This window comes from Oratosquilla oratoria, chromosome 4 (genome assembly GCF_046742065.1).
Source record: "Oratosquilla oratoria isolate Oo_2021 chromosome 4, ASM4674206v1, whole genome shotgun sequence".
NCBI lineage: Eukaryota > Metazoa > Arthropoda > Malacostraca > Stomatopoda > Squillidae > Oratosquilla > Oratosquilla oratoria.
The window spans coordinates 79958462-79967006 of record NC_134780.1 but is presented as its reverse complement, the minus strand read 5'-3'; the positions used below and the strand labels follow the sequence as shown (position 1 = coordinate 79967006).

The 8545-nt window shown below is 47.7% G+C and overlaps 1 protein-coding gene across 4 annotated transcripts in view; it reads left to right on the top strand.

The window, feature by feature from the left end:
* Kank (KN motif and ankyrin repeat domain-containing protein 2 kank) overlaps nt 1-8545 on the top strand; it is a 231029-nt gene that overhangs the window by 64023 nt on the left and 158461 nt on the right. For 3 of the 4 annotated variants that reach the window (XM_076184460.1, XM_076184459.1, XM_076184457.1), the window contains exon 2: nt 3488-3515. The exons of the other annotated variant lie outside the window; for it this stretch is intronic. The gene's annotated coding sequence lies outside the window, so the exon portion shown is untranslated. The remainder of the gene's footprint in view (nt 1-3487; nt 3516-8545) is intronic. 4 annotated transcript variants of the gene reach the window in all.

Sequence of the window (8545 nt, the reverse complement as noted above, 5' to 3'; positions counted from 1 at the left end):
TCATCATCATCATCATCATCATCATTATTATCATCGTCATCGCTATCATCGTCATCATCGTCATCGCTATCATCGCCATCATCGTCATCGCTATCATCATCGTCATCGTCATCATCATCGTCATCATCATCGTCATTATATCAGTCATCATCATCATCATCATCATCATCACCATCTCCGTCATCATCTCCGTCTGTCATCTGTCATCTCCATTCCCACCATTTCTCTCATTATCCCCATCGCCATCATTAATATCATCCTCCCCATAAATTCTCCCCCTTCCCCCCTTTCCCTCACCTTCCCTCCCTCTCTCCAACCACTCCCCCACTCCACCCCCTCCCCATCACCAGCTAATTCTCCTTCCCCTCCCTCTTCCCAACCCCTTCCCTCCTCCTCTCCAACCCTCCCTACCGTCAACCCATCCCCCTCCTTCCACACTCCCCTCCCCCACACTCCTCCTACCCCTCTCCTCCCCTTCCCCCAAACTCCCCTTTCATTCCCCTCTCACTTATTCTTTCCCTCCCTCTCCATCTTTCCCTTCATCTCCATCTTTCCCTTCCTCTCCCTCCCTCTCACCTTTCCTTCTCTCTCCCTCTTTCCCTCCATTCCTCCTTCCTCTCTCCCTCCTCACTACCATTCCTATCTGCATCCCACACAGCCGCCCCCCCCTTCTCTCCTATCCAAAGCGCTCCTTCTTGACGCCTCCCTCCCTCCCAGGCCCTCCCTCCCTCCCTCCCTCCCTCCCTCCCACACTGGGGCAGCAGCCTTGGTGTGCCATATATGTCGACTGTGTGTGCGTGGCGCGGCACCCTAGTGATCTTGAGCTTGAGAGCCTCGATCCACGGGGTCCTCGATCCAAGGGGTTCTCGGTCCACGGCGCCCTCGATCCACGGCGCCCTCGATCCACGGGGTCCTCGGTCCACGGGGCCCTCGATCCATGGGGTTCCTCGATCCATGGGGTTCCTCGATCCACGGGGCCCTCGGTCCACGGATCCTCGATTCACAGGGTCCTCGATCCACGTGGTCCTCGATCCACGGGGCCCTTGATCCAGGGCGTCCTCGACCCACGGGGTCTTCGATCCACGGGGTCCTCGATCCACGGGGTCCTCGATCCAAAGGGTCCTCGATCCACGGGGTCCTCGATCCAGGGCGTCCTCGATCCACGGGGTCCTCGGTCCATTGCCGCACTGTATAGCTTCTTGCCACAAGCGTCAGATTGATTGTTTTGTTACGTTGATGAGCGTCTCCCACCGTTGAGCTGGGTCACGGTCTATCATTTCGTTCAAGAGAGGGGCCTCGTTTACCTAAAGGTTGACAATAAGATAGTAGATGGAAATCTAAGCGATCAATATTATTGATACAATATATTTACTCGGGACTCAGACCATCCCTTACCCCTGCATGCCTTCATCAATATTGTTCCTACTCTGCCAATAGTATTGTCGAAATATATTGCCGCAATATTATTTTTTTTAATATTGTTGCCCCACCTCCCAGTATGACACTGTCAATGTACTGCCAATAATATTGACGCAATGTATTGTCTCGATACTAATGCCTCTTCTACATGGCTTTTCAGTACCATTCAAATATTGTCAATACTTGTGTAATACGGGTTATTTTGAAGAATTATTGATTGTTTAGGGGTTGTTTTAGGGTATGCAGTGTTACATTCTTAAACGTAGGAGTCTCTGAAACTCCTAAAATGTGAAACAATAATGAGCCTTATGCTGTTTGTACGTAAGGTCGCTTGTCGCCGTTAGGTGTGCTTTTTGGGAGCCCCAAATGTCTCTGTTAAGAATTCGGACCTTATTCGTGTCGAGCAGCGTGTCGGGTGTCACGCCAGCGTGTTGACACGCTCCCGGAACGACAGGGTTGTCTGTCCGGGACCGGGAGGTTGTTAGTGGGTCGGGTGTCCCCCCGGGAGAACGCCTTAATTACCTGGCGCCTTTCTGACAGGCTTTGCTCGTCGTCTTCGTCGTCGTCGTCGTCGTCGTTGTCGTCATAATGATCATAGTCATCGTCATATAATTTTCATTATTGGTTTTATATATACATATATATATATATATATATATATATATATATATATATATATATAAGGTATGTAACAATGCAAGGGGTCTAGGAGTGCTGTTGCAGTTGATTTATCCTGAAAATATATTCACATCAGCTTTTGCATGATACTTGTCAGCATTTACTGAAGCTACAATGCTGACCGTGATCATCGTTTCATTTGCTCTGTCAGCTGCCACTGACAGTGCTGACACGTCGGGTCATTGCTCTTGGTGATGGCTCTGGGAGAGGCAAGTGGGACGGTCAGACTGCCTCAAGTGCGGGCAGGGTGGTGGAAAAGAGAGGATTTTTTTTTTTTTTGTGTGTGTGTGTGTGTGTGTGTGTGTGTGTGTGTGTGTGTGTGTGTGTGTGTGTGTGTGTATGTGTGTGATTCTACCGTGACAACCACCTACCAGCCTACCATCTGTGGTGACCCCACTTCCCCCACATGCGATATTTTGGTTTATAGGGCCGCCGTGGCAGCATGTGGGTGGATAAGGAATTAATATTTTGTGTAGAAATATCTGGCCTTTGACCCCTTGTTACTATTTTGTATATCAAACCCATATTATGCCTGTATTACAGGCTTTGTATCTTTATGAAAGCACAATCTCGGCTCTATCGAGCCATGTTTCTGTGAGGCCGTGTCCTTCGCTACTTTTGGGTATGTCGGCTGTGTATATAAACAGTCGGGTTCTATAACCACGGAGCAGTCCCCCCTCTGTACTTATTGAACATACCACGTACGTCTGCTGCTGCTGCTCCTCCTCCTCCTCCTCCTCCTCCTCCTCCTCCTCCTCCTCCTTCTTCTTCTCAAAATGGGCATGTGCTTGACACAGAGCGCCCTCCCACCTCTCGCCCACCCACCCCAGCACATTGGGGAATTTTTGTTAATTAAAATTCCAAAAGAATTAATAGCCTGTAACGCTGATTAATACTGTTTTACTGTGTTTATTCAATGTATGCACAAACGAATGTACACATGTAAGCACAAACGTACGTGCACGTGTACTCACATAACCGTATATACACAAACATGTACCCATGATACATCATGCGCGCGCGTACACACACACACACACACACACACACACACACACACACACACACACACACACACACACACACACTGAAGAAAAACAGTTTTCCACATAGAGTAGTGGACACTTGGAACAAACTGGATAATGAAATAGTATGCGCAAAAACCATTCATGAGTTTAAAAGTAAACTAGATACTGCGAGATACAAAGGCGGGACACCACGAGCATAGCTCCCCTTCCCGCAAAATACAACTAGGTAAATACACACACAGACACACACACACACACACACACACACACACACACACACACACACACACACACACACACACACACATCACGTTTTTTTTTTTTTTTTAAGAAGGCTAATTATTTTTTTTCTTTCTCCGCAGGACCCGAGACCATGACCGGAAACTGAAGGTCAGTCACGTGATTTGTCACTGTGTGTGTGTGTGTGTGTGTGTGTGTGTGTGTGCGCTCGCGTGTTTACTAACAGAAGTCTCGTGTCCAAATGTGTGTAGACAAAATGGGACAAACTTGAGTGTGGATGCTGGTATGATTTGTTTACTTTTCCTTCTAAATTGCTGAGATGTCAGTTACATGTCTGTGACATGTTTGACTTGTGTGACGTATCACTGACGTGTTGGTAAAATGTATGTGTAAGTGTGTTTGCATTTAGAGTATATCCAAATAATAATTATTGCTGTACAAATTGTACACGAGCCCAACTATTAAGGCCTGATGAGGGAACGACTTTTTGATTGTGCTTGTTTATTTCTTCTTCTTGTTCTTTCTCCTCATCCTCTTCCTCTTATTCTTCCTCTTTTTCTTCTTCCTCTTCAACTTCTTTCTCCTCTTCCTCAGCTTCTTTCCCTTTTTCTTTATATTACTCTTTTCCTTCTTCCTCTTCCTCTTTCCTTCTTCCTCTTCCTATTTTTCCTTTTCTTCTTCCTCTTCCTGTTTTTCTTTTTCTTCTTCCTCTTCACCTTTTCTCCTTCCTCTCCTTTTCTTCTGCTTCTGCTTCTTCACGGAAGGTCTTCGACTTCATTTGATAGAAAATTCTTCTCGTCTTTCCACGTTTACATGGTGGCCTGTGGTACTCTAGCGGACAGTCGACCCTAACCCATAATATTAATTTTTTTTTCTATATTTCCCTCATTGTCACTTTAATGAAATGTTCTAAGAGGAGAGAGAGAGAGAGAGAGAGAGAGAGAGAGAGAGAGAGAGAGAGTATAACTCCCATCTCTTGACGGAGGGGAACCTCGGGCTGGCGGAAGTCCTCCGAAATGTTCTAAGAGGAGAGAGAATGAGAGATAGAGAGAGAGAGAGAGAGTGAGTCTTAGAGAGAGAGAGAGTCACCTATAACTCCATCTCTTGACGAAGGGGGACCTCGGGCTAACAGAAGTCCTCTGACGGGAGGAGGGAAGGCGGACCTATCCCCCCCCCCTCCCCCAGCAGGAGACGCTTCTTCCGAGGAAGATCCTCCGCCAGTTTCGATAAGGAATCTCTCCAAGATGGAGCGATAGTTGCCTGGAAGGAAGCGAATTCGATCCTCTAGGGTTGCCCGGGCTTGTCGGGATGAGGAATATGATCCCCCGTAGGAGGGGTCGGGTGAGGGGAGGGGAGGGGAGGGGGATATGTCTAGACGGGAGGTACCAGACGTGAGTGCCCTCTTCTTCTGTCCCTCTTTCCTTCTCTCTTCGTCTGTCCTGTATCTCTTTCATCTTTCTCCTGTCTCCTTCTTTCTCTTCTCCTTTTCCTGTCCTATCTCTTCTGCTCTCCTCCTCCTTTTTCTGTATTTCCTACTATTTCTTCTCTTTCTCCTCCTCCTTTTTCTGTATTTCCTACTATTTCTTCTCTTTCTCCTCCTCCTCTTCCTCCTCTCCCTCTTCCTCCTCTCCCTCTTCCTCCTCCTCTTTCTTTCTCTTCCTTCTCTTCTTCCTCCTCATCCATTTCATCCACTTCGTCCTCCTCATCCTATCCCTCTTTCTTATTTTTCATTTCTTCCACCCCCTCCTCCTTTCTTTCTCTTCTTCCTCCTGCTCCACTTCCTCTACCTCCTCCTCCTCCACTTCCTCTACTTCGTCCTCCTCCTCGTCCTCCTCCACTTCCTCTACCTCCTCCTCCTCCACTTCCTCTACTTCGTCCTCCTCCTCGTCCTCCTCGTTGTCCTTATCGTCCACCTCCTCATCCTCGCCCTTCACTTCCTCTTCCTATTTTCTCTTCGTGCCGGACATCCAGTTTCCAAAATTCGATGACAGTGACGTCACTCGTATCTTTGGTGTCCCAACTCAACGACATGAACAGTCTACCCGATATTTTGGCATATAATATTGCCGTGGCATCATGTGGGCGGACAAGGAATTTATATGTTGTGGTGTAGAAAGAGCTGGACTTTGGCCTCGTATTACCAGTGTGTTGGTTAAGTCCTCATTACACCTGTACTACAGGCGTTTGTATCCATACGAAAGCACAATCTCGACCCTGGCGAGCCACGTTTCTGTGAGACCGTCTCCTTCGCTGCTTTTGAGTACGTCGGTTGTGTATGTAAACAGCCGGGTCCTGTTACCAAGGGGCAGTCCCCCTCTGTACTCGTAACCCAGCGGTGCGCGTCCCAAGGTCCATGCGGTCAACCTTTGCGGTCAGGTTTCCTCGCGCTAACCAGAATAAAGCTAATAAAACAAGCTGAGCTTCATTCACTCCCTCGGCACCATAGTCCAAGTAACGCACTTCTTTGTTACAGCATCTGCTAATTGATGTCTGCATATCTCGCCCAAGTTTCAGGTCTACCTGGTAATTAGTCTTGTGTTAAAATGTTGTTCAAATGATACCAGTCTCTGTTTCTCTCTCCCTACCTGTATATCTCTCTCCGTATCTCTCCCTCCCCCTTTCTCTCGCCCTACCTCTATATCTCTATCTGTATCTCTCCCTCCCCCTTTATCTCTCTCTACCTCTATATCTCTATCTGTATCTCTCTCTCCCTCCCCCTTTATCTCTCTCCCTCCCTCCCTCCCTCTTTCTTCCCCCCTCCCCCCTGTCTCTCCCCCCTGCCTCTCCCCTTTCTCTATCTCTCCCAACCTGTTTCTCTGCCTCTCTCTCTCTCTCTCTCTCTCTCTCTCTCTCTCTCTCTCCTCTCTCCTCTCTGACTTGTGTCTCACAGGAGGCGAACTTTAGCTCGTGGTCACATTAGACCTTGGAGCGTGTGGCACCCATACGTAAGCTGGCATCGTATGGCTGGATGGGTGTAGGGTGATTTGGGGGCAAGCGGCAGTGTATTCATATTTTGTCTCTTGTAACCAGCGCTTCTATCCTTGGGGACAATATCGTAGGGTTGAACTTGTTTGGGGTCTTACCTGATATTAAGTGGATTTTGTTTTCTTTGTTGTTTATGACTGTCGACACGCGATTTTATTCAGCCGTGGCGATGCCCGGGGCTCTTACGAGGGTGGCAATCCTCCTCATCCTCCACCTCCCCCACCCCCACCCCCTTCCTCCAACTCTTCCTCAACACCCGTGACTCACACCCGCGGGAGGGGGCGGTTGGGAGTGAGGTGTTGAGAATGTTGTGAAGTGGTGAACTCGGTGTGATGAATGGATGGAAGGGGAGTGAAGAATGGTGACTATGAATAATAGATCGGCATGGGGGGATAAGGAGAGGGGGGCATAGATCGGTAGCTAGGGTACGGGGGGGAGCTTTGTGATGAACGGGTCTCGTTTGGAGAACATCAGGTCCTCCCTTAGCATCCCCCCCTTCCCCCTTCCCCCCCACTCTTTGGCTTCTTCCCCCTTTACCCATTCCATTCCTACCCCCCCCTCCCCCCACCTCTCCGATGGGTAATAGCTTCGTCGAATGTCTCCTTTCCAACATTTGGATTCCTATGTTGAATAAAATCACCTAACGGCAACCAAAAGTAGAATATGCGTAAGTCGACTGTGGTAGTCACGCTCTCCCTCCACCCCCTCCTCTGTCCCTTAAACTCTACGTCTTCATCTTTGGAGTAACCCTTGCCTCCCTTACCAAGCCGACTCTAAATGTCAAACTGTTCTGGACGTGGTATCAGGTCACGCAATGACCTCCAATATCCCGGGGCCTCTTCCTTGCCCGGGATCCTCAGAGGGAAATAGGGTCATCAGAATGGGTCAGGTGGATGATGTTCAGAGCACCTGTGTTCAACTGGCCACCGGTTAAGAACTGGGTGGGGGTGATAGCGGTATCTGATGTGGGAGGCTTGACACTGGGAGTGGTCCATCCCTCCCCTTAGGGGCAGGGGAGGAGGACCAGGGGGAGGGGTCTTAAAGACGGAAGAAGGAGTGTACCCAGTTTGCCCCCTGGCCGAGCGGGTAATAACAGCTTACAAGTTCATGTACTGTCTTCTTGTACGCATAAACACGGGAGTTACTGACGGCCGCTTACCGCTATCGACCCAACACGTATATACATACATACACAATCCATCGCGATCCGAGTGTTTGGGAGTTAGATAGAATATGAAAACTGGATTGCAATTGGTGATCAGCCTCTCATTCTTGCATATAGGTCGTGGCAGGTTCCAATACTTTTGCACCCATTGCCCGGCGGAGTGGTGGTAGCAGACAGGCTTTCCTCGCCGGGGGGCCCGAGTTCGAGGCTCTGATCGCGATGTTTGAAGTTAGTTACTTGTCACATTTCACTGTCACTAGTGATTTATCCGTGTGTGCGTATATATATATATATATATATATATATATATAATATATATATATATATATATATATAATATATATATATATATAATATATATATAATATATATATATAATATATACATTATATATATAATATATATATATATACACATATATATATATAATATATAATATACATATATATACACATATATATATATAATATATAATATACATATATATACATATATATATATACATATATATATATATAATATATATATACATATATATATATATATATATATATATATATATATATATATATAAGGGGACGGTGTTTTTTGTGGTGTGACGAAAGACGCCCGCGGAAGGGGCACGATGCAGCAACGTGACAGGTAATTGGTCCCCGTTGCACAAAGGGGGAGGAACTCCTAATGAAACAAGCTGGGGGGAAGGGGGACCACAGTGGTAGGGACTGGGCTGAAAGGAGAAGGGGAGGGTGGCTAGGGAGGAGTAGGAGGAGGAGGAGGAGGAGAAGGGACTTGGAAGGAAAAAGAAGATGGCTTGGGAGGAGGGAGAGGAGGGCAGGGAACAAGTGAAAGAAGAAAAGGGAAGTGGAGGGGAAATGAGGAAGGGTAGGAGGTGGTGGTGTAGGAGGAGTAGGAGGAGCCAGGTGTTTTCTGTAATGAAGGGGTTGGAGGGTGGGACGTGAGGATGCTTTCACACCAGTCCACCAACGGTGAGAAAGAGATGTGTTTCAGTTTTCGGTGGAGCCCTTCACAC